The following is a 26,716-nucleotide window of genomic DNA, read 5'->3' as shown; positions in this document are numbered from 1 at the left end:
ATCAGCAGAATTATTAAGCAGTTTTCTGTTGCAGTCACTCCTGTAGTGCACTCTTGGTGGTTTCTTCTGTGTTAGGTTATTTTTTTTTCCATTTTTCTCTTAGTTTCATGGGAATAACCAAAGATATCATTTCACCAAACTGAGGTTGTTCACCAATAATGGGTGTCATGGTTTTGTCCTTCAGAATTTAAACAAGCTTTTCTGATTTATGACAGAATCTTGCTAAGCTTGGAGATTCAGCTTGTCTTTACGGTTATAACTCTAAGCTAGAATCACTGAGTTAATAAGAAGAAAAAGGCAAAAATATCTTATTTGTAAGGCGTGTATTTTTAAAACAAAATGACTGAACTAGAATCCCTGCGATGCAATCTAGTGGTGTTTATTTTTACTGCCTGTGAGTTTAGAGTTGCAGAATTCTACAATACCCATTTATTATTAGTCAACCTCAGGTGTAAAACACATTCATTGCCAAACGCATTGACATTTCTAAGGTCTGCCACTCTTCAAATAGATAACTGTATTTCAGAGAATACCAAGACTGTACTTTTGTTTCCAAACAAAACAATTGAGCCGTGTGGGAATTTACATGAAAAGGAGCAGCAGAAATGAATACTTTGTGTTGAACAGCTGTAAACATTCATGCAACAATGTATTGTCTTGGTGTCTGATGTTCAGGGTGGTCACCATCAGACAGGAGGCTTCTCTGGGAAGTTTTAAAGAGAGCTCTAAAAGACAGAAAGAAAAGGTCTAAAAAGCTTAGAGCAGCTAGCTGGCCTGCTTAATTATGAGTTCTGTCTTCGTGCATTTCAGACAGCATTTCTTATTTAAAAAGAAAGATCAGGGAGGCTGAATAATTCCCCAACTGGAATCTGGTGACAGTGCTGAGTCATAAACAATGCCATCAGTATAGAGCAACTGGTGTTTTCAATATTCCTATACAAACAATAAAACTAATTACCTTTATTCAATAAGTCTAGTTCAAATTTGATCTATTCCATTTTATTAAATATTGAAAATAATTTAATAAATAAATGTGATTGCTAATTTATTATTGATATTCATTATTAGCATGTTTGTAAAAAAAATATATATATAATTAAAAACAGGAAGGGAAAAATGGGGATAAATTCATCTCATGCACTTGAAGCACTGCGGATCCTGGTCAGGTTTCCCTAACCATTGTTAATGAAGAAAAATAGCCAGCAAGAAAGAGTGGAGCTGGGTTTGCAAAAAAAGTGGGTAAACCAGCAGTCAGTGCCAGCGTGTGTTCTCCACTGTAACCTTCTCCTAGTTCAGTGGCCTGGCAAGGTGCTGGGAGCACTGCAGACTGACACAAGGGGAATGTCAGGGACCTGGAGGTACAAAAGCACTGGTGGGAGACGAGAGGTTTTTGGGGAGGCTGGAAGATTGCTGTGAGCCCCTCATGGAAACAGGACACCAACACTGACCCACACTATTCATTCTGAAAGTCTGCCATCTGCCTGCAGTCTTGCACTGGCATGTTACCATGAAATACACAGAGCAGGACAAAGAATTTTGGCAGTCTTACCTGTGCATAAAGCACAGGATGAGGTGGGGGTCATCACATGGCTACAGTAACCGAATGTTCATTAGCCTTTTTGCTGTATTATCAAACAGGGACTTGATCTTACACACCTTACATTCTGAGGTGTTAAAGAGGCCTTATCTTGGCAAATGTTACTCTAATTAGAAAATAATCAGTGATGCTGCACAACACGAATAGCATTTCATCTTAATTTCATGTAAGATCATACAGTTGTTGGCTACAAGCTAAGTTAGTGCAGTTGTTAAAATCACCTCTCATAAGCATTTTAATCTAAAGATTTTTATCATATGTTTTTAACTCCTGGAAGGAAATTACAACCATGGGGTACAATTAATTCCCTGCCTGCTATCTCTGGGCATCATCCAGTTGCACTGAGCCACCCTAAAAAGCAGCAGCAGTGTAGCTGATCTGACAATACAAGGGCAGATAATCTGAACAGTAGAGGATGCTAGAGAAGAAGTAAATTTTCCATCGTGCTTTCCTCAGTCTGTTAGCATCTGCTGAGTCTTGCCTGGCATCAGCACCAGCCAGCCTCTCTCTGTCCAAAGGCTGCTTTAGGCACTCAGAGAACTGCGTGTTTCCCTATGTTTGCATTCCCCTGTGACTGCATGCACGCGTGCAGTTACAAACTGAGGCACCTTGAAATGGTTCCTGAAGTTTGTGTGATCTCCTGCTGAACACATCCCTGGAGTTTGATAGAAGTCTGCTCTCGAGATCCTATTCTTTCAGCTGCGAGAGGCAGGATTATTTTTTTTTCTTTCCAATCTTCCCTCTGCTGAGCGTTTCTGCCTCAGCTGTAGAGGCTGGCTTCCTCGCTCCCACCTACGCTGGGGTTGCAACCTTGAGATGCCAGGGTGCCAATCTGATTCTTTGTCCTTTGAGTCTATTTATGGTATTTTAATTGAATCGAACAGTAAAAAAAACATACATAAAACTCAAGCTTTAGGCACTAAATAACTACCCCCAAACATCGGTATTTAATCGGTTAGATAAATAACCAGACTACAAACCAACCACGAGCAAACGAACAAGCCAAAAATTAGTATCAGCGCTACTGGAAAGGGGAAAGTTTCAGCGCTCTGAAGCTGGCCCCGTGTGCCGCGTGTACATGCGAGAATCCAAGGGGAGCGGAGCCACACTGGTGCTCCGAGCACCGCAGCGACAGCCCGAGAGATGCTGCTGTGACTTGGTGCTGCGCTGGGGACTGATCGGCTGCGAGCCCCCACCCCTGTCTCCTCCCTCTTTCCTCCTCCTTTTCCCTCCCCCAGGTCCTGCGGGGAGGCGGGTTTAAGGTGGGTCGTGTGGCAGCGGTAACTTTCCTAACAGAGCCAAAGAGGCGCTCGGAGTCCCCCGCAGCAGCATCGCCTCCCCGTCCTGGGCAGCGGCAGCAGCGCGGTGCCCCCGTGCGAACGGCCCCGGCTCGGCCGTCGCAGCCCGGGCTGCCGCTCGCCGCCTCCCGCCGCCGCCTCTCGCAACGCCGCGCAGCCGCCGCCGCCGCTGCAGCCCCGCGGATCCGGCCCCGACGGCGGCGATCCGGCCCCGGGTCCCGCCGAGGTAGGTGCGGGGCGGGACAGGCGCGGGACGCTGCGGGAAAAGCGGTGCCGGAGCCCCCTGCCCGCAGCTGCGGCCCCCCACGCCCCGTTCGTTCCCGGCGATGCTGCTGCGGGGCAGGAAGCTCCCTTTGCACCGTCTGTCTGCGGGGGAAGAAGTCCCTTTCCCCGCTCCTCCTGGAGCTTCCCGGGCACCCCGGACAAGTTAGGGGCAGGGTAGGGGGCGATCTCTCTCCAGTCATCGGCTTCTGTCCCTTTCCCCGAGCCTTCTCTGGGTTCCTGATGGTTTTGGAAGTGCTGATCTAAGAGATACGTGCCTACGGGAGACCTTACGGATTTATTAGGACTCCCCCTATCAGCGCTTCTCTCGGAAGCTCCCCCCACCACACATGCACGACGGTGTGGTTTACTGGGGTGTCGAGTAAGCACCAACTTTCTTCTGGTTGCCGGAGGCGCGCTTGTCCCCGCGCGTCCCCGTCCCCGGGTTGCTGCTCTGCGCTGGCGGCAGGACTCGGGAGGACGCCTCGCTGCTCGCGGTCGTGTTGCTTCCCGTGCACGTACTTAAGAGGGCTCATGATAAAGAGACTCTTTGGAGTAGGGAAAAGGCACGAGGGAGAAGTTGTAGGATGCAGCGTGTAAGTGACAGCTTCAGTTTCTTGAGGATGGGAGCTGGTGTAATCATACTCTAATCATACTCTCACTGGTGCTACTCAGTGCTGCCAAACGTTCCCTCCTTTTGCATAGGAGGGACTTTTGCCACTCTGCCAGATGGTTGCGAACATAGAGGGAGAAGTTGGGGAGTGTGAGGACGTCGGCATCCTTCAGTGTTTAGCTGAGATCCTCAGGTGACAGCACAGAGTTCTTATGTTTATTAATACTCATCTAGAAGCACTGGGCATCTGCATGGCCAGAGAGGTGGGCAGAGGGTCAATATAATGTGAAAGCAGGGCAGCCAATCTCTCGTGGTATCACAGGGGTTGAAGATTTAAATAAACCCTGTGACCTCTAAATACTGCGAAGGCTGTGGTTCACCCCCTAGCAAGAGGGAAGTCCAAAGTTAACTACAAGGAAGCCTACAGTTTATGTCTATGATTTCCTGGTTTAGAGCATAAGTATGTAACGTTAATTATGAATTAACTAGAACGTAGCAGCCTATCCACCTTCTATCGTGTCAAATGGGAGAGATCCCTCCTGTGACAGTCTTGTATTTTAGTGATAGAAATCTCAGTCATGTGCATGGATGTTGTTTTTAAATTTCACATCACCAAGCTGATTAATTCTGTGGAGGTTTCTTCTGGTATATCCAAGTATGAGTCTGAATCTTTCCTGTTCTGTTAGAGTTCCCTTAGAGTGCATCCAAAGCTTTTCTGCCCCCATCTGTTCGGACCTTCTTTACGCGTCCACTTTGTTATTAAGTTCCACGTTTTCCTTCTCAGAGTAAAATCTGATGGATGGATTCTTATTTTGCCAATAGTAGGGCTAACTAAAAGCAAATAAATAATCTAATCAGTTTTACCATAGGATTTGATTTTATGTGATGATTTACAGACTGAGAATCTGGTCTTGCAAAAGCTTAAGAGTAAGTTTATGTTCACTGGAATTGATGTGGAGTCTGTTCAAGTTAATGTGAGGCACCTGAATTGGTTTTGCGTTAGGATAGTAAGTACTCATAAGCAGCTGTGCTTAAGGACAATAATAAGTGTTTGCAAAATCAATTTAAGTGCAAGTGTGTGAGTTCATACATGTCAGCAGCAACCCCTGGAGACTTCTTTACTGTTCAATCTGTTGAACTTATTTTTATTTTTGCTTCTTGTTAATAGCCAAGTAAACGTCTTATGGAATTATGGAAGTTCTATGGTGTATGGTGAAGTGTTTCAGCAAATGAAGTGTTGTCTTTCTAATCAACCAGCTACATACTTGATAAAATTTTGTAATTTTAGTGTAGAAAAGTCCAGAAAACACACACAAAAATGTCCGAGGTAAAATACAAAATGTCAGGATAAATTGTGTTGTCCCTATTGCTTAGTTGTTGAAAAAGGACTAATCTGATCTCTTGTTTTTACATTAAATATGTTAATAGTCAAAGTATCAAATAGAAGACAGAGCTCTCCTCTAAAAAGTTGCATGTCTGTGAATGCGTTACTATGAATGGGGCGTTCAGCCATCTTTACTTGGAATCATCCTGTAAATGTTAGGCAGACTTAATATTTAAGCAAATGCATGCAGCAAAACTATAAACCTGTGCAAACAGTTAATTGTGCTGGAACTGGGAACGTACCTTCAAGTAAAGCCCATGTAAACTATTTCTCTATTTCTCTAGTATGGTCACAATTTCTCTAGTAAAATATTCTCTTTCTCTATAGTGTGGTCACAATTCTTGGCATACTTCAACCTTGTCTAAGAAGTCATTTCTAATTCTATGCTCTGACAAAGTGTGTACTGGATTGTTGTTTTCAAAGCCATGTGGTTTGAGCTACTATTTAAATATAATATTTATAATGCTCCTGTGGCTGTTCAGCTTAAAGACAGAAGTGCTGCATACCACTGCATACTAAAAAGCTTCTATATAGTTACTACTTTTGGTGACATTGCTGTGCAAATCTCTGGGGCAAGAATTTAAATAGGGACTTTATGCACTTCCCAGGTAAAAGCCACAAGCTTTTTTTAAACAAAAACAAAAAACGCAAACAAATATGGAGGCTGGAGACTTGGGGGACCATGGAATTACTGTGCTCTAGTTTTTTCACAGTAAGAGCTATAACATGTATGCTGGCTGTTGGCTTTTGTGTACTTTCAGGTGCAGAGAATGTGTGTGGTCCATCTTTACCACCTTGGTTTTGAATTACCTATTTACCCATTTCTTTATTATTGCCATTTAATGCAGATATATCAGTTCCAGTTGTTTCTTGAAGAGGAGTGCTGGGAGCAGCCCCTCCTTCTCTTTCATATCCATGTGGACAGTGCAAAAGTCAGAAACTAGCTCCAATGCAAAGCCAAAGTCACTGGGAGTTTCTCCACTGATGTGATGAACACTGGACCGCGTTGTATTTCCTGGTAGGATTCAGGCTTCTGCCATCTTGCCTTTTCTAATTGCTGCTCCATCAGCAATCAGTTGTCCTATGAGGCATCTATCATATCTGGTATACTATGCAGCTATCTTGGTTTTCCTAGGGCATCTTAAAAAAAAAAAAAAGCAGTTGGCATCCATCTTTGGGCAACTGAATCCTTCCCTGGTTTTCTCAGATACTACTGAAGCCCACGCATGGGAAATTTTCAACTGAGAAAACAGATACAGTTATCATTGTGAATAAATGAGTTGTTTAGATGTGAATAGGAAAGACAAAAAAAACCCTCTTCCTCATGGTTCTGTACCGTGCTGGTTGGCTGTACTGCAGCAGCAACTGCTAATTTTCTTTGCGCAAAACTGACTGAAAACTTTGCGAGGAAGTTCTGTGTGTTAAGGTGAGAGAGATGAAAGAGCTTGTAGAAAATTAAAATTAAAAGAGCTACTCTCAAAGGAGACAAATCCCAAATAGAATCAGTTTTAAGGACTGCCAGATGAATCCCGACATGATACTTCTGTGTGATTCCTCTGAGTGACGTACAATTGGGGCATGCGTACAGAGGAGAAATTTTGTTCAAGAGTTTATGAAACTGGATCCTTATTTTAGGAATTAATGATTATTTACCAGATTCATGAAGAGACAGTATTCCATGCTGCAAAAGGGTGGACTGCAGCCCATAGAATTGGAAGTATTTAGCCAGAATTCTCTAAGATACGTGTGTTTACGAACAGCTGTATACGAACGGCAGTGCTAAGCCCTCCAGGCAGTTTCTCCTGTCTGGCTGCTGCTCTGAAGGGAAAGTGCTGAAATTTGTATGAAAGCTTCTTTCTGAGAGAAGGAGAGAGATGCAGGATGAAGGTCACCACTTAGCCAGCTTGCAGAAACACAGCAGGAAAGAAGAGCGCATCCAACTTGAACCAGATTGCAAATAAAATCAGTGCTGGTAAGCTAACTTTTTCCTTTGGAATAAAAAATGACACTGAGAATTTCTCCTAATAACAGCCTGACTTTGTGGAAGATAATGAATGAATGGGCAAGAGGCTGAAGTCAGATTTGCTGCTAGAGACGGCTACTAAGTAAAAATAGTTCTGTGCTGTGGCTTCATATACTTCATTTTCTAGGGTTTTCAACTCAACACATTTTATGAGCAATAATAGTCACTCTGAAAAGTAATCTGAAGAGTCAAAAGGGAACCAGAGAACTGCCAGAATATGATTGCTTAAAAGTTAGTCACGTGTGAAATTTGCCAACAAACTACTGAGAAACTGAGATGAAATATCGGAATTCATATGTGCCTCCTTAAGTTGTCAGAACAAGAAAGCAAATCAAAAGCTCCAGTGCTTAGAAGACGCAACTTTTCTGCAGATAGTATTGCTAGGTAAGATAGCTGTGGAGAATTTTCTACTTTTCCATAGTTTGAATCTTTAATACCCATGTCTGTTTTGGAGACAATTATTGAAATAGCAAAAGCAGTCAACTGTCAGAGGCATGCATTTTAAGAGCCTTTGAAAACAGAGGCTTTGGTACAGTTTTTTATTTTTTAAACAAGCGTAATGTATGGAAGTACACTGATACAAAGTCAGTGTAAGCATGTGGAGAATCAAGTTCTTTATCATTCTTTTAACATCTACAAAGCGAGAGAAGCATGGATGATTTGTAAGTAGTCGACTGGCATATGGTACCATTATGATAACATCATGTTCACAGCACTTTCCAGATTGATATACAACCTTTCTAAAATAAGCTTAGCAGAAAAAAGAAAAAAGAATGTAAAGTCATTTAGCAGCCAACACACTTTTGGTAGCAGTATAGGACATTGGTAGGTGACTTCACTGACGCTCTGTCAAATGAGTTGTGTGTCCTAGTCTAGTACCTACTTGACAGGCAGACATTCCAGAAAACTGCCATTGCTCTTTGTACATTGGGGTCTGATTTGTGCTTTCATAATTCACAATGAAATGCTGCATTCATTTTCATTCCTTGCAATCTTGGTGAACTCGTGGGGATTTGTACAGGGTAAAAAGTTTGTTCCTTGGGAGGAAGCTCACTATTAAACACTTTGTTTGCTGGGGTTATCTGGGGATGGAGATTGAATTATGCTCCAGAATGGCTATTTACATCCAGAACTAAGATTGAAGCTGTCTCATTGACATGCTGTGTCATTTATAGTTCTCAAGGAACAGTAAAATCATAAATATTCTTGGAAGCAGAAGCCTTGACGAGAGAAACTGTGGCAATGTTTCACTGTTCAAAGGGTTTTTATCTACTTGCTGCAGCTAGCTTAATTCTATTAAGGAATTAAAACAATGATACTGTATATGGCATTATTATAGCATAAGTTATACTTTTGTTTGCCTTCATTTAAATGTAAAAGCTGTAAATATCACTTTAAAGGATTGCTGGCTGATTAATTTGAAGTTGTATTAACTTGTGTGTGTTGAAATGGATAAGGCAAATCAAAACCATTAAAGTTACAACACCTACCATTTCTCAAACTTAGTAAAAATGTCCAGTGCAGCAGTGTTCTTCATCTCTTTTCCTCTTCTAATTTTCTTTTTTCTGCATATTTCAGGTAGGCATTTTATCAACCAAACAGGTCCAATCAGTTATTTTATAGATTCAATTCAAGTATCAGAAAATTTACTTCTCATGGTTATTATGCATTACATTCTACAAAGGTCATGTGAGTAATCAAGCACTAAAACTCTAGAGAAAGATGAGTTTTATACCAATATTTCTTTGCAAAGTGTTTAGTAGACATTTGGAGACTTATTTTTGCATTTAGTAGATATCTTTAGGATGAATTGCCTTCTGGATATGAAGTCTGGGCCACTCTTCGTTCAAAGCAGACCAGACTGGGCTAGATTACCTAACTTTTCAATGAGTCAAATCCAGTGAGTTTGACTCAGCACTTCCATCATAAAACCTTTCTTTTATTTTCTTTGTATAAAAAGGTAGGAAGACTAAAAGAGCTGTTGTAAATGAATGAATGAACAATTTTGAAGATGGCCATTTGTAATTCCGAGCTTTAGTCTAGGTATCATAGCCTTGACAGTTTTAGGACAAAACTTGGCATTCACATACGTATCTCGTATACAACACAGTGATAGTTTTCCTAGGAACTTCAAGTTTCTGTGAGCTTTTCCAGAATGAGGACTTTTGGGCTTAATCCGAGGTATTTCCAGGTGATGTTAGGACATGAAATAACCATTATACATAGACAGAGTTTTGTTTTGTGAAGAAAAGTACAGTCATTGCAGACCTGACTAGAATTAATAATCACTTTTCCAGAAGACTGCAAAAATTCTGAATAAGTGCTTCAACAAATCAGTGTTTTTTAGTGGTGGCAAGTATAAATTATAGAAAGAAGTTCTTTTCTTTTAGAGTCTTTGGTGCCATTATGGCTGTCATTAATTATGTATTAAGTGTTTGAAAGGAAAAACATCAGTAGCCTATAGGATATATTTGCATAGCAATTGAGGATTGATTAGGTGCAGTTTCTGCAGTGAAGGCTACTGGGAATAAGTCACAGAAATTACAACAATGCTGAATTATATTTACTAAACACTTATTTGTAATAATGGTAGTAAAGTGTACAGAAAGATTTGTGAACTACTGATGAAAGGAGACTCGTTTTCATGGTAGTATCTATTGCCACTTGTTACCTGGCACTGGATTACAATCTCTCTAGGGCAAGAATTGTGACTGATGTAAACTGGGATCTGTCAAATGACAAAATGCCACCTGCTGTCTGTGGTCAGAAGATAGCAAAGTATCCTTGGGATGAATGCAGTGGGTGCTTTTAAAAGTTGAGGCATGTGTTATGTCCACTCCAATCCACAGGCATCTTTTTAGTTTTATTTTTCTTTGCCTCTCTTTCTCAATTATATTTTGTCATTTTGGATGATAAACTTGTAGAAGAAATTTGTTTGTCGAATACGTTTCATGGGGCTGTTTGTGGATGAACTGAGTGCAGCCTGGAAACAGAGATTTTCCATTTGCTGTGGTCTGTAAAATAAAAAATATGTGGGAACTCTGAATAAGGGGCAAACAATGTTAAAGAAAGGCAATAGAAAATAGCTTGGCAGGCAGAGTTGCGTGGGTAGAAATGATACAGAAAGTCACTTTTATATATAGAAAAGAGCAAGAAAAAGAACCATAATTAGGAAAATAAACAAGAGGGGGGAATGAGACAGCTAAACAGAATTTAACAACAAAAGACTCACTCCGAAAAATATGAATTAAATGAGAATGGGGAAGTGAGGAATCAGTTCTGTGCATGGTGTGCACAATTCTTTTGCTTGGCAGAAAGAGAGAGGGAAGTAGAAACGGTTAGCAGGATGCTTCTGCACTGATTAATGTCCAGCATTTAAAGCTGATGGTTTGTAGATAATCCAGCCATCCTCTTAATTTTTTTTTTTTAAATCAGCTGTTTTTTTTTTTCCCCTTCTCTTTTATTTCTCTGCTGGTCTTTCTTTTCTATTATCCTCCCTAGCATTCTTTTAGGCCTTGTTTAAGGATAAAACTCTCCATTGGAAGGGCAGCTTGACGTAATGTTCAGCAGAGGACGGTATGAGTTCTCTGTTTAGTAGAGAAGTAAGTTTACATTGTTCTGTATGCATGTATTCAAAAAACGGAAGACCTGCAGTCCAGAAAAATGATTCTGAAGGATTTTTGCAGCTATAAATGTGTGGACTGTGGAACATAGCAAGGAGAGAAGGAAGGAAAGAATGTTAGTCTATTTTCTTCAGGCTGTTGTTTTCTGAACATATCCTGCATCTTGTTTGGTTTATTCTTGGCTCTGGTTAAAATAATATGCACTGGAAGCAGAATATAGACTTGTAGTTCTGTTGACTGTTGTAAAAGATGTGTTTGCACAGGTAGTCTAGGATGAAATAGACTCTGACTTTCATACACAGCCTAGAGATATGCAGAATATACTTAAGGAGAAGGCAAATATGTATTCTGAGCTTGGAAAAATGCTGCTGTAATATAAACTGTAGTAATATAGCACCCTGTATTTACTTGAAGGAATGCATACAAGTTGTTTGGACCCAAGTGCTCTGTCCTGCTGAACTGTCTTGAAGCAGCACCCAGAAAGGGGAAGGACTGGTGACTCAGTGCTACTTTTCTACTTCCTCAGACTGAATGGCTTCAGTCTGGCCATTCCTGTAGGCTTAACAAACTCTGCTAGCTGTGTGCTCCCCCTCTACTCTGAATGGTTGCCACCAAACTGGAACACCAACTTTGCAGTGTCTGGCCCTGCAGTGCCTTTGCAAGGCAGATTTCCAGCTGTTTATATTGAGAATCAGGTAGTCAAAGGTGAAAATCAGAGTTAGGAAGACAAAGGAATTTCACTTCATCTGGGAGAAGGAAGTAGTACAAAAGGAGGGCAAAAATCTTCAGCAAGAACAATATTTGGGTATGCAGCTTTCTGAAACGTGTAAGCGCCTAAGGATGTCATCTTTCAAACTGCAGTGAACGAAGTACTTAGCTGCTGTCACCAACAAGTGAACACACCTGCCCAGTATTCTTTGATGGACACTGAATTCCCTGGAAGGCATTGCAAAAGTTCTTGTTATCGCTTCTGTTTTATTTCGGTTTTCTATTGCCGAGAGACAGCGTTATAGATTTGTTAGCACTGGATTTACTTCAGTGAACCCATTTAGGAACATCGACTCTTCTTACAAAAAGGTTAATTTTTACATTTGAAAAGGTCTCTTTTTGCATATTCTGGGGTGCTTGAATACCACTTGTTTATTGCATTGTGTGGGGAAAAAAAAACTAATATAAACTTTTTAATTCTTGCACGTTCTGGGGAAGAAACTATGTAAGTTAGTGTGCAAAAAAAAAAAGTCAATGAAGAGACTATGTTGTACGTTATAAGCTGACTTTGCATGAGAGAGTTGGTGCATCTGCTCTTGTGATGTGTTCTGGTTAACAGTGTGAAGAATGCAGTCTTATAAGGTTATGTTATTTTGGGTAAATTCTTAAGGCACAGTGAGAAAGATCTTACTATCAGATCTGATCCCAGTTGAGACTTCGATCAACTCACAGAGAAAGCAGTGATTGCACATATGCATTCCCTAGTGGAACCCCAGCTGCTAGTCAGACCTTTCTTAACAGCCAAATTCTTGGATATCTCTGTACGTGGTAAGTAAATGCATTCAGTGTAGTGGAACTGTTATGTCAGGGCCTGAATTGATGATTGAGCACCTGGTGAAGGGGGTGGCTGGCCCAGGAGGCACAGGTGCGAGCAATTCATCTGTGCTTCCCACCTGACTGGAACAGGTGGACTTTGGGTGTGCCCATTTAAGGCCACCTCCTGAGAAGCAGCGTTCTGTAACCACAGACCCCATTGCCAGTCTGGTGAGTGGGTTTATTTTCTATGTGTGATTACTGATATTCCTGATACTTGGCTTGGTATCGCAAGGAACTTAGCAGAAGCTGTTTCACTACTTCCAAGGACCAATGTTATGATAACAACAATTCTTTTAGCAGAAGTATTTTCTTGTTGTCAGTATCATAGCTTGTTACTCATTACGTAGGATTTCAGCATGAATGAAGGATTCTACTCATGTAGCTGAAAGTAATTATTCAACAGCATCAGATACTAGAGTATTTGGAAATGGGGTAAAGTGATCTTCATACCATTGTTTTCATTCTGTAATGCTATTATTTTTAATTGTACATGAAACTTAAATCTGTACAAAATCTGCCGAAAGTATAGTGCAGCACCTGTGTTTTTCACTAGTGTATTGTAACATACATTGGTAGCTTTTCTGTTTGAAGGACATCAGCTTTTATTGTTTGCTACTTCTATCAGAATTGAGTTTCAGGTCTGAACAGCAGCTAAGTCCACATTGATGGAAAGTGTTAGTAGTTGGGATATTCAGCTGCACTGAAGTCTCGCTGTTCTTTTGAAGATGAGGCTTTCATTGGAGATATGTAGGACAGTAAGGTTTTCAGAGCGGTTCCTTTGGATGTCTTTACACAATATACAGACCTTTGTTCTGCTTGGGACCTTCAAATGCTTTTATGATTTTGATATTAAAAAATAATTGTAGTGATTACTGTTGCTTAGTGGATAAGTCTAGTGCCAGAAAAATGTGTTGCAGAATCAGGGAAGGTGAGGCTTCTTCTTGGCTTTGTCAAAGATTCTCTCCAATATCAGTGTTATATTTTCTGAGAATCCTAATACTCATGATGTGGTTTTAATCTTAGTATATTTGTGGTGTCCTCCAAGATCCTGTGCAAAGTCCTTATTAATACTATATGCATCCCTAGATGAATTAGTCTTGTGTTTGATACAGATCAGTCTGCTCTGTGTGTTTCTCTTTTAGTTTTGTGGAGGTGACTGCTCGCGGTTTCTAGTAAGTCCAAAGTTCTGTTCTAGTGTGTTGCTATATTTTGTGCAATTGGATGGTAATATTTTCCTTTGAGAAGTTCTAGCTATCAGTTTTCTCATCTTTTCATTATATACTTTTCATTATTTAAAAGATTGCTGTGATAGAATTGTAAGGTACGTGCAACTCTTTCTTCAAAAAGATGGACAGGATCTAGTTTTCATAACTAGTGTTTGAAGTTAGCTACCTGATGTTTGCAGCTTCAGTATTTAGAGTACTTGTATGAGCAGCTAATAGCTAAATAACTCAAAGTCAGGTAAGTCAATGGGTGTGATTTAAGGGACTTAGAAATTGAGCCTAAATTAGGGTCTGTGTTTTTGAAGAGGCTCTAGATCTGTAAATGGTGCTCATAGTGTTAGATTCTAAGATACTTAAATCAGATTTTCTGGCCTCATTAAAAAAAGCCACTTTTTTTTTTTTTTTTTTAGGAGGAAAGGTAATGAGAGCCCTACATGCATTTCTAAATAAGTAAATTCTGTTAAAATCATATTTTTTAGATCTGTGTCCCCTGAGCCAACCTGCTACTTCAAGATACATGCCCAGCTAATCAATATACAAATAAAAAGAAATTGAACTTGCAAATGATGAGGCACTCTTTGGGCTTTCCTACTCAATCCCTAAAACATCGTGTCAAATGCAGCAGACAAATCTTCAAGTCTAAATAATTTATCTGGAAATGGTAGGAACAAGAGGAGGGGAAAAAAAGAAACAGTTGTTCCATGCTAAAATACAATAATGCATTAAAATTAATCAATCTCTTCCTGCTGAGAAACAATCATTTAGAAAACATTTTAATTACCAAAACTGAATAATGGGATCAGTATTCTTCAGAAGGTTGGGCTCACCCTACTGAGCGCTGGAGAATCCTCTTCACAGGAGCCCATAAAAACATTACTGTTTTCAAGTTGCTACTTTCAATCATCATACTTCTGGGGAGAGGTTTGATTTTTTTTTTTTTTTTTTTTTATTTCATTTATTTATTTTTTTCTACAGCAGCTTTTAAGGAAAATGTCGAGTGGGCAGCAGGTATGTGTTCACTATTTTGGATCCAGAGCAGAGGTTTGCATGCAATTAAACATTTTTTTTTTTTCTTTCTTTTGGATAATAATTTATTGTGCATTACTTAACGCATATCCAAAGCCAATTTGTCAAACCAAAATGTTTGACTGGAACAAGAAGCCGATGTCGTAACGTAATGTTTTAAAAATAGCATTTTTGTCTATATGCTGCCAGAAACTTGCAGAAATAATTCAGCCTAGTTCATTGTTTTGGCTAGAAATGGTGTACAAGCAGAATGTTCGTAGTGATTCTATAATGACTGTGACTTTTAGAATTTGCCAGAGAAGAACCTTTGATCCTGCCTTGATATGTAAGGGTTTTGGTCTCCAGCTCTGGTTTTACAGACATTTGTCAGAGATCTGAATGTTAGTCAGGGACACGACTTGCTGATCGTTGAGCATGTGATGACCCCCCAAGAACAGCCACTGCCTGACCATGTGGGAAAGCTCTGTCATGGGAAAAAAGGTGTTTGTAGAAATTTCTTCATGTATATGGGAATATGTATACTTCAGTCTAAAATAGTTTTTCATCTGTAGTTGTGTTTCTTCTATTAAACTTCCATTTTTCATAATTATGGCATAGCAGACCCATAGTCATGGTTACTAATGCTTCAAAAACTTGTGTGGATCGTGGTGAGATCTGTGCAGAGGTGTGGCTGATGCTGTTCAATATCTGTATCCTAACTGCAAAGCCCTCCCATGGGTGCTGCAGATGAAGTGATGGGAAGGGTCCATTTAAGAATACACTTCTCTGTAATGTGGCAAAGTTTTCAGCGGCCTACATTTGTTTATAATGAGGTCAACTGAGAATTGGTCTTTGGACCACGTATGAGTCAAGGAGGGAGCTCAGTGTTGGCATCTTATCCAACACAGGACCTTGGTTAACAAAACAGTGAGGTAAATGGTAGCGTGGTGCGTGATAAGGGTTCAGTGCACATAGCAACCTCTCTGTAGCTGCCCTGCTACAATACATACAGGAAAATTTCTGTTGACTTTGGTTTTCAGCGTGTGCTTAGAAATTAAGCTTGTTTCTCAGTACTGTGCTGAATCAGAGTATTAAGTTTGGAAAGAAAATTAAAGTAGATTCACTGAGAATGATGTAAATCTTAATGTTCACAATAGGACACACAAGCGACGTTGAATGTTCCAGTAATAAAAGTACTTTGTAACTTGTGGAATGAGCAAAGTTCCCAGAATGGTTATTGCATCTGTATTCTCTGTTTTGGATTATTGAAGAGAAATTACAAAAATCTAGCTGTGTAAAAAGCATTTTCTTCTTTATTTTCATAATTATTCTGTCACCTACATAAAATTTTTTTCTATCTTGAAATGGATCTGGTTGGTGCTGAAAATTGCTGTAGGATAAGTAAAACAAGTATAATTGAGATTCATAAATCCACTTTTGAACAAGTACAATTAGGAATAGTTATTAGAGACCAGCTGGAAAACGTTAGGGGTAAAAATTTACCATGTGAAGTTTTTTGTGTTTGATACATTTGTTTTATACCAAAACCTAAATTAGATCACCAGAGAAATGAAGCTGCTATTTAAAACCTAATTTGTACACAGAAAGTTAATTCTGAATATTCCTATTGATAAAAATTTTATTATTAGGTCTTGTTAAACTGCATGTTTTTAATGGAATTCTGACTTTTACAATGCTTCTCGTATAATTAAAATATGAGGAGTAGCAACTTGATTATACTGAATGCATTTGTGTCCATTGGCTGCGTAATAAACTTTGGTACTAGTTAATTCTCTTCCCTATTATGATTTTGAGAGTAGAGCAGTTTATTGGGCCTAATTCCAAACCAATTCAATTCAAAAGAATTGTTCAGCTAGTGCATTTTGGATTAATGTTTTAGGACCTAAGCACAGATTTTCAAACATATTAGTATATAACTCGATACCAGGGGAGATAGGGAAGAAGTAATTCACAGAGACTATCTCCCACTAAGGAGCGTTATACCAAAATGAAACTACATAACAATGGCTTTGTTGTGTTAGATCAATTTTTTTCTAGTCCAATATTTGGCTTTCAGCTGTAGCACATGGTTGCAAGCATATAGCAGCATTTCTCTGTATAGTGTCCTTTGTTTTCCTGGTCTCTTCCTGCAGTTAACAGAGGGGCAGAAAGGCTGCTCCAGTGGCTGGTCAGAACAGAAAGCTGGCTTTGGTGTTGCAAGGCATCCTGCATGCCAGCAAACTGGAACTTGAGCAAAAACTGTTTTTTTTTTTTATTTTATTTTATTTTTTACTAGCATGACTTACAATCATTTAAGACCTTAGTTTTTTCACTTTATAAATGATAATAATAATACTTTTAAGAAAATGTACTTAGTAATTGTTTATTAATATTTTCCATTGCATTGAGGAAACTATTCTAACAAATAATTTCTGCTGGCTATCTATAATACTTATAACTACTCAACAGAAGAAGATGTGGAAATCCTTTCTGTGACTTTGGTTTCGTTTTTCGAATTGCTTCTGTTGCAATTTGGGCTTTATTTTGGGACTACTGTTGCAACAAAGAGAGAATGCTTTTAGAGTAATTGAACTGAGTGTCTTAAAACAGCATCTCATCAGTCAACTTTGAATTTTTTCCTCTTGTTTGTGGTTAATTGTGTTTCCTCTCTGGAAAATTGGACAAATCAATGTAAATGAAAGAAGATTATTATTATTATTATTTAGGATAAGTAAGTAAACACTGTTAGCCATAATAAGCCATCTGCGAACAATACAAATCAAGGATGTAAATTCACCACAGTCAAAGGTTTTACATGAATTTGACACATCTATTACTCATCTAATTAAATTGTGCATGCAGAGCAGGCAGGAACCTAACAACGTATGCAGATGTCAAATGGGTATTTAGTACATTTCTGATTAAGAGCAGCTAGTTTACACCACACTGTGCTGATCTGTTGTGACTGGTTGTAACAAAACACGCACAATAGAAAAGAAAATTGTTGGGCCAAATTCTATGCACCAAAGTTGAGTAAATTCAATGGTTTTACTGGGATCAAATGAGTGCAAATAGGTCAGGGGCTGCGAGGTGTTCTCTTCTGTGGTACTTTGTTGGTTAGCAGATACTTGCATGGAAGTTAATGCATTGTCAAAGAACTGGTAGATGAGAAAAGGAATCTCTGTCTGTGGGGGGCCATACGGTGATACCTCAGGGAATCTTTAGATTGGGTGCAGTGGCTGCTTGATGGAATTCAGTGGCATTTGATGTTTGGATGGTCAGGTTGGAGTGCTGCAGCACTTTGGAGTTTAGAGATCAGTGGGACTGCAGGAAAGCTGGTGAAGAAGGCCAAACTGTAAATGAATGAAGTCGTACTTCATGTTTAAATAATCTTTATAACAGCGTCCCTGCTGATGTAGGCAGTAGAACCTTCTCTGTCTTCATCTTAGTTGCACAAAGCCCAATGTCCATTTCCTCTTTTGCTCACGTGCTTTTCAAATACTTGCAACTACCACCAGATGCTCAGAGGTTAGGAATTGGACTTTCTCCTTTTAGTCATCACACTCCTCTAACTTTTCATATTGTGAAGTTTAAGCAAAGAGAAATGGCATTTGTCTCCTCCCTGAAAGGTTTAAGGTAATTGATTCTCATGTTGCTCAGCTATGGCCTGCAACAAAATGATGGGAAGTTGGCTATTCTTTAGCTCACTTCTCTGTGTGTGCGTGTGTATCTAAATCAGCTAAAACCTGAACGGTTTTCAAGGAAGAATGAAGGACAGCAAAGAACTTCTCTGCCCAACTGTATGAATTGTGTTACCAATAAGCTGGGAAGGTGGTTTTGTATAATCAAACTGGTTTGTACTGAGGCCAAAGTTATTTGTTATTCCTTCCAAATGTACTTTTTATAGAATTGCTTTTCCCAATTTTATTTTTGGCAAGATGAACGTTGTGTCAGGATTGGGGAACACACATCTATATGTGTCAAATCTGTGAAGTAGCCTACTTGATTCCACGTGGAATCATTTGAAGGCAGTTATCAGGATTACGTAGCAGGGAAAATCTGTGTAGTGGAAAGTACAGATGCAAAGACTGCTCAGCAAGCTTATAACTGACTGGAACTTCAGCATATTTCCAGAAATTAAAATTCTGAATGCAGAGATTTTCTTATTCCCCATTGTTAAGTGGTTTATTGCACTGACCAACTCAGACAGTTTTGGAGGGATGCAGTTTGGACTCTTCAGGGCTTGTAATGTAAAAGCTGGCATTTGGAATTCCAACCAAAAATAACTGGCAGTTGGTGGTGTACCAAGGTATTTGGTGCTCTCAATCCACTCCAAGTATCAATGGGTTTTACAGGGATCTTTTAGCTCAGCACCAGTCAGAGGAATTGTTTGTGGTGACTGTTTTGTTTCTGCATCCAGGAGCACCAAGGAATCCAGTGGGATTCCAGGTCTTCCGATTACTTTGAACGGCTGCTTGAGGTTGCATCAGTCTGCTTGGTTTGTACTGGACTGTCCAAAACAGCAATCTTCCTTTCTGGTCTTGTAGGCACTGAAAAGCAGACTGCTGATAATACACTGATAATATTTTAGTTAATACTAGTATCTTCTTTTACAGCTAGAAAGCTGATGTAATTCAACAGAAATACCATTAACTTTAACAAATTTAAACTGCTACGGTAAGAGAGCATGAAAGCCATCCCATTATTTGATTTTGCTGCTGTATTCTCAATCTGGGTTGGAGATAACTCAATAACATTTTCCAATCAAGTTCAAGCTAAATGCAAAATCTTTGTTCAACTGAATAATTTCTAACTTAAAAATAGCCAGAAATAGCCTCCTTCAAATGCACTGCACCTGGAGGAAATTTTCTGCTTCATACCATGGCTGAGTTTTGTGCCACTGCTAAAATAATGTACTATGACTTTGTATCAGAACATGCACTAATTTTCATCTGAGACTCAGAGGGAACCTTTCTTAATTCACTTCCACACAGAAGCTTGGAAAGTGTTCTGAGTGTTTCTATTTCTTGGCTTGTATTGCAGTCTGCACTTTATATGAATTCCCAGCCTGTGATTGGAAATCTTTCCAAAAAGTTGTATGTGTGTTCCTGCACTGCTTCTGTCTCCACGTACTCCCTGGCAGGGCTATGGCAGCTCGTGCCCCATATGTACACCCCCCAGGTATTGCAGGGTTCTTTGCAAAGGAGATGCTATCCTGGTCTGCTCTGGTGACTTTACTGCTTCACTGGCTTACTCAGTGATGTGCTGGGAGAGAGCGCTCAGGGCAAAAGGTAAGGAAGGCTTCAGCAAAATTAAGACATGATAAATGTGTTTTACCATTTTGAAAAGCCAGAAGCTTACTTCCTTTCACTTTCTAATAATATATTTCCAGCTTCAGCAAGGCCTGCTCTGCATTTCTGACAGCTGGTCTTGTAACTGTGCAGTAGTACACGTAATTACATGTGCACTGTTCTCTTACTTTTCTTCTGTCAGTCTTTTTGTGCTGTTCCTTCTCTGTTCCTTACTCAGCTTGCATATCTTTCTTCCCAAATTTCTTCTTGCTGTTTGAATACACTCAATAGCATTTCAGTAGTTTTGCTGGACCAATATTTTAATTTGTTTTGTAACATAAGAATGTGTCCTTTTACTGTGCAGCAGCTTAAGTGATCAGATGAATCAGAGTCCCCCCAGTGCCAGTACCCTTGCTCTTTCATTTGAGTGAGTGAAATGCCTGTAAGCTAGTGCTAGGGTGAAAGAAACAAAAGCATTAATACATCTGCTCTATTTATGAACTAGCTGAAAGAAACAAAAGCATTAATACATCTGCTCTATTTATGAACTAGCTGGAGCTACAGTTTACTGACCATTCAAATTGCTTTAGGCATAAGATTTCAGGTGGAAACATTTCATTACTGAAAATCTTGCTCTTCTTTGGCTTTTTCTCCCCAACACCTCCGCTTTTTTACAAACTTGATCTGAATGATCATATTCATCCTGCATAAGACAGAAGGTCTCTTCTTACTGTGGCCGAGTTTATATGCATAATGCTTTTAATGCATCAGTACATCAAGAAGGAAATACATCCCTCGGAACTCTCAAAGCCCAATCTTGAATATTAAATAAAATAATCATTATTGTAGCAGATGTACATGTTTGTTTTAAAAACCTTTTTAATTTCACAAATTGAAGTTAAAATAATATTTTTAATATGATTACCATAAAAAGTCAGCTGTTAACTACAGTTGTATACATATAATTAACGTATTATATTACTAGTTTAAAATTTTGTTATGAATCTTTCAGTGTCAAGTTATGTAATTTAAAACAAACTTTTGACCCAACAGGAATCAGAACAGATTTTAAAAATGGCATGAGATCTCTGACTTTGTGTACTTCTCTCATAGCTTTCCCTGCTCTTCCTGTGTTGTGTAGCACTGGTGTAAGGTAAATTTATTTGATGAAGCATGAAACTTGTGGATATCTATTGTTAGGCATTATCTAAGCGTTCTTAATATCATTCAACTTTTGAGGTGGACAAATAGAAATAATGAATAGAAGTTCACTTCTTATAAGGGGGATTTCTCATGTTTTTGCAATGAAACTTTTAACAATAATAATACAACTGATTGCTTTGCAGTGTACTTTTTTTGTTATAATGCCAGGAATTTCTTTGCTTACTAGGAATGTTTCATAACTGTTTGCTTTAGTAAAACTCATTTCTGCCAGAAAAAAAGAATGGCAGCACCAGTTTGAGGTGCTATGATTGATTCAATTTGCAATGAATTACCCAAGTTGTGGTAGATATGATCTGCTATTATTGTCTGCTTGGTGACAAGTTAGAGTTAGATGCCACTACATGCCCTTTTAAAATGTCCCTCCCTGCTTTCCTGTAGGCCCCTTCAGGTCCTGGAAGGCTGCTATGAGGTCGCCTCGGAGCCTTCTCCTCTCCAGGCTGAAGAGCCCCAGCTTTCCCAGTCATCAGGGAGGTGCTCCAGCCCTCAGATCATCTTTGTGGCCCTCCTCCAACAGCTTCATGTCCTTCTTGTGTTGTCCTCCATAACTGGATGTAGTACTCCAGGTGGGGTCTCCTGAGCTGGAAGAAGGTTGATTTAGACTAGGTAGCATGAGGAAATTCTTTATTGTGAGGGTGATGAATGCCCCTCCCTGGAAGCATTCAAGGCCAGACTGGGTGGGACTTTGAGCAGCCTGGTTTAGAGGGAGCTGTTCCTGCCTCTAGCAGGGGGTTGGAGCTGTGATCCTATTGATTGTGTTTCTAATCCTTGTTGCAAACTGTGGATGATGTATATGAAGCTCCTTCCTTTGAAAGGTGGTTAAAAGACTAAGCATTCGAAGGAGACAAAGTTTCAGCAAAAGTTTTGATGGTCGCTGTTGATGTTTTTAAGCTTTCATTTCTAGCTTTTTTTTTTTGGGGGGGGCGGGGGTGGAGTAAATGAAAATAATAAGTATTTTAGTTCATGGTTTGTGCACACAATAAATTAACAGCAAATACACATCAAATACAGACTTGGATCGTGATTCCTGTCAAATCAGGTGCAAAACAAGCAATTTGCTGCTGGGGTGCAGCAGGAGCATGCTAGGTTTTGGACACGTTTTTAACATCTTTGTCCCTTTTGTAGTTAGGAACTGATGACCTTTAATGCATGCTTTTCTTAAGCAGCAGAATACTGTTACAAATGTGAATTTGTCCATGATGACCTTGTTAAATAGATCAAAGTGTGAATGTTTCTCAAATGTATATCACAGAGCTGTGCTGTGATCTTGAAACTGTTGATTTTGCTCTGTTACTGAAAGCTGCCCTTTGAAGTTGCTAATTGCATTAGGTTAATATTTATAGCATCCCATGTCAGTGCCTTTATCCCTGTGTGTGAACAGCACACTCAGTGAGGGTTTTTGAAGAGGACCTAAAAGTGCTATCTAACATTTACAGGTAAAGGTATATGAAGAATATAACACCAATTGTTGTACGGACTTAAGCCAGAATAACCCTATCCTGTTATTTTCAACTGATGGCCTTATATTATTTTTGAATTAAAGATGCCTCCTCTGACAGTAATCATTGTAATACATTTGGTACATACCAAGAAGGCCAGGTGGGCATGACCTGGCTGAGTCAGTCCTTTACCTCTCCTGCTCTTGATGGAATGTCATTCAATATCAGATCTTTATTCAGTTCACTACACAACAGAGATTGCACTGTGTTGTTTTTAAGCATCTTTTTTTCCTTGGGCAAATGTATTGCGTTCTGTAGAGCTGGCAAAATCTCCTGTTTAGTCACCTCTCTTGCTACCCTCTGCTGGTTTCCAGTCTGTCAAAGATATATCATTGTTCTATTTCTTTTTACGCAGGACACCACCTACAAATGCCTTTGATAAAAACAAAAGAATAGCCAAAGCAATGTGGGTATAGTATTAGGAGGAAATAAGCCTGCTGCGTGAATCTCTGAGACTGGGTTAAGACTTCATATTGCATGTTCCATGAGGGTTTTTTCAGTTTCTGAAGCAAGGATAGAGGAAATGGATTTAGTGGATCCTCATTTACACTGTGGGAAAACTTACACTGGGAAGAGTAAGAACAGTACTGAGAATGTAAGTTGGGGGTTTTTGTTGTGCTCGTCAGCAGATGTTCTCAGCCTTAGGAATGCAATGTTCTGAAGTCACTCGAAGATTAGTCTGGGTTCTGCAGGGCTCCACTCTGAGCCGCAGAAACAGGAGTGTCAGTTCTAAACAAGGGGACTCTGCTCGGATGGATTTTTGGCAATTTTTTGTAATTTGTGGGTCTACAGCAAAGCACTTAAATATATGTTTATTTCTAATTAGACCCATTAGCACAATTAGTTTTGATGGGAACGATGTGGACTCCAGAACTGAACCATGATACATACAGTACCTAATTTTACATAGTTATTCACAAGTCGAGCCATCTGAAATGCATATAGAAGTCCCAACACCACAGAGAAGAAATATTTGTAGAAGATGTGGCTTAAAAATCACAGTGTCTGAATTTTTCACAGAATTTTTTCACAGAATGATGGCAACTGCATCATCACACTGCTAGCCAGGGTTGGTCTATCTTTTGTTTCACACGCAATGTTCAAAAAAACAGGTACTTAGAATCTGACCTACCCTTGGTTTGCGTGAACGTGGTATGATACAGAACATCTTTCTGCAAAATCTCTCTGTTCCTCTTACTGTAACATTTCCCATGTTTTTGTGTATTGTTCACTGGAAGGAACCTGGAGAAATCCACTACATTGCTCCACATGCCTGGCCACAAGGTACAAGCTCTCCAGGTTTTTTCAGTAGTAAATGCTGGAGCCTTTGCTGAGGAAGGAGGCAAGTTATAGCTGAGATAGCTCAGTGTTTAGTGTGTAATTTCACTGCTAATTTCTTCAGTGTCCAAGAACTAAGTGATATCAGTTTTAATGATCAAAATATAATGGAATCTCTGTTAGATGTTTATTAATATCTTACCCATAATTGATTCTCTTTAAAAATATTACTACTTTGCTTTTTTGGGACAGCTGTTTGGGGCTGACCTTGTCTTCCTTTTTAACTTTGCACATACATGGCAGCTGTAAATCCCCAGCACTGCTTGCAGACCAGAACAGATGATTCACTACTATCTAGTGCATTAATGTACAGTCAAGCAGAACTTAAAATACAAAGGAAGCCTTGTTGATTGTGTCATCCAAAGGCACGCGGCAGGAAGTTGGGAGACAGTAGTAGGCATTTACTTCTCAAATGATCAGCTTTTGATCTTGAAAATCTTTGTATATTTGCTTTCATGTAATTCTTACTGGACATTTCAGGCTGCCATGCCATCACTGAGTTATCCCTGTGCAGTACATCCTCTTGAAACGTTCCCTGTTTAGAAAGATAAGCAGAGCCTTCCTGGCAGATTCAGAAGAGGCTCAGTGACACGTGTGCGCACTGAGTTTGCTACTTTTTCAGTTAGTGATTTAAGCTGAAGTTCAGGAGAAACTGCTTTCTCCTTTTACTTGCTTTATGGTGTCACCTTCAAGCTATTGAAAACTGGCATGTGCAAAAAAACCCACCTTTTTTCTCATCTAATTTATTTTTGCATTAATTGATGATTTATTATGCTGTAAAATGTTATCACATCCTGGGATATGGTGCTCCTTTCTGAAAGTCTTCATAAGAACAAAATTAGTCTCTAAGAACAGGTTTCAGATTTACAAGTGGAGGGAAAGCTGAGCTTTGTAGGAGTCTGATTTGCTCAAGTTCACACAGCATCAAGTGATGAGTGGGGCTGCTTGGCTTCCCTGGTATCAGTTAACATCACTAGTTTGTTAAAATATTGTTTTCAAAGTAAGCATGATGTAAGTATTTTTGGTTTAGTTTTTTCCTTCAGCTCTTTGTGCTGTGGTATCTTATCTTTTATTGAGATCATTGGGTGACAGTGAAAGTGTGTGTTTTTATCATACGTTCCAGTCACAGAAATGTGTTGTCAGTGCAATATTCATCTAACTACAAAGGCTAGTTAAATAGTGCAGTACAAGTTTAATCCCTTTTGGTTGTTTGCACTTTTTTGATTGGGTATATTATCTTCCAAGAATTAATCCTTGTGCCTGATTAGTCCTATAATTCTTATGTTCTCATAAGCATTTTATGATTTAAATTTCAGATGGCTGCTAGAGGAAACTGCACAAAATCTTTCTTTCCCCCTCACTATCCCATGAAGATTTGACAGATCTGGAATCTTAACAGTTCTTAAATCCTTACTTAAAAGCCTTTTTTTACCTCTACTGCAGTCCTTCCAACAAACTGCTGCATGGCACCACTTAGGCTGGCAGCCAACTGTGCAGGAGTAGTTCCATGGAATTAGCAGCCAGCACTTCGTTGCTGTACGGCAGCGCTGTGGCTGTCAGAGCAATGGCTGTAGAGCTTGTTGTTATTGTGTCTCACACAGTGATGCACTGAGCCATGCCCAGTGTGGTTTCCGATGGTAATAGTTAGCAATAATAATGAGGGCAGGTTACGTGGGGGCTTTCAGGCTGCATATGTGAAGTGAAAGAACAGTGTATTGAAATAGCAGCTCTGCAGTGCTTTTGTTAAACTTCGGTTTTTGTCATACTCATGGTGTAGTTCCTGTTTTCTTTTTCTTTTTTTCCAAGCGTAGACTTACTTAAAAGAGCTCGACAACACCAAGAGCAGATGTCACTTAACATCCTGGCCTAACTGATATTTCTCTTCCCTGTCACGAAGCTCCTCTTATTCCATTTCCTCTGAATATTGTATTATAGAAAACATGATGCTTGTGCTTTAATGTGGAAATTCCAGTGTCAAGGATCAATAAAGTTAATTAGTAGTGATTAATGGGAGAATTTTAATTACTAGATGGTAGCTATTAAAATTGCAGGCAGTCACGTAGCTGTCGAAGATGTAACTGTTCAGTCTGCAGTGTCAATTTAGATTGTTGCGCTGCGTGCAGCTTGCTTGGTTTTATCATAATGCTGATTAAATAACAGCCTGGAAACTATTAATGAAAGACTTAAGTTGTGGATCACCGTATCTGCGAAAATATCTTCATGTATCTTTTTAGTTTGCTTAATTACTGCCATGGTTCTTCCGCCCTGCTCAGCAGAGGATCAGTCTGGAGCAGCACAGTTAACTTTGTTAGACTTATGAAGATCCACCACAATAGGACTGAAATAAAAAACCTGCCCATTGCATTGCACTTGCTGGTTTGCTATGCTGCTGTGCCTCAGATTCATTGATTAACTCAATGTAGTAAACAACCAGTGAATGAAGGTGACTTCTTTTCCAATAGCAGAAAATAATGGGGCAGATCAGAGCACTTGTTTTGACGCCGGGTTGTAATATACTGGGTAACATGAACAATTAATGCTTATTTTTTCAGTGTCATGTTAAGTATCTGCATAGCGTTGGTGATGCAGTGGGCATCTTTGAAATAATGTGACTATAGCTAAGTTTGATAATGTTGAAGAGCTATAAAATGCAACCCTTCCCTTTCATCTTATGCCATAAAAGAGGAGGAATGTGCAATTCCAAAGGAAACCCTTTTCTTTTTTGCATGACATAACTCCTTTTGTGTATGAAAGCA

The 26,716-nt window shown here is 39.5% G+C and overlaps 1 protein-coding gene across 4 annotated transcripts in view; it reads left to right on the top strand.

Moving 5' to 3' along the window:
• The first annotated feature begins 2,816 nt into the window (after positions 1-2,816).
• MEGF11 (multiple EGF like domains 11) overlaps positions 2,817-26,716 on the top strand; it is a 256,450-nt gene continuing 232,550 nt past the window's right edge. For 2 of the 4 annotated variants that reach the window (XM_085233528.1, XM_085233527.1), the window contains exon 1: positions 2,818-3,121. The gene's annotated coding sequence lies outside the window, so the exon portion shown is untranslated. Of the gene's footprint in view, positions 3,122-26,716 lie in introns of all 4 variants that reach the window. The other 2 variants (XM_085233529.1, XM_085233526.1) reach the window with 2 other exon arrangements.

The sequence above is a fragment of the Meleagris gallopavo genome, chromosome 12 (assembly GCF_905368555.1).
Source record: "Meleagris gallopavo chromosome 12, MGAL_WU_HG_1.1, whole genome shotgun sequence".
Lineage (NCBI taxonomy): Eukaryota > Metazoa > Chordata > Aves > Galliformes > Phasianidae > Meleagris > Meleagris gallopavo.
This window is presented reverse-complemented; position numbering and strand designations above follow the sequence as displayed.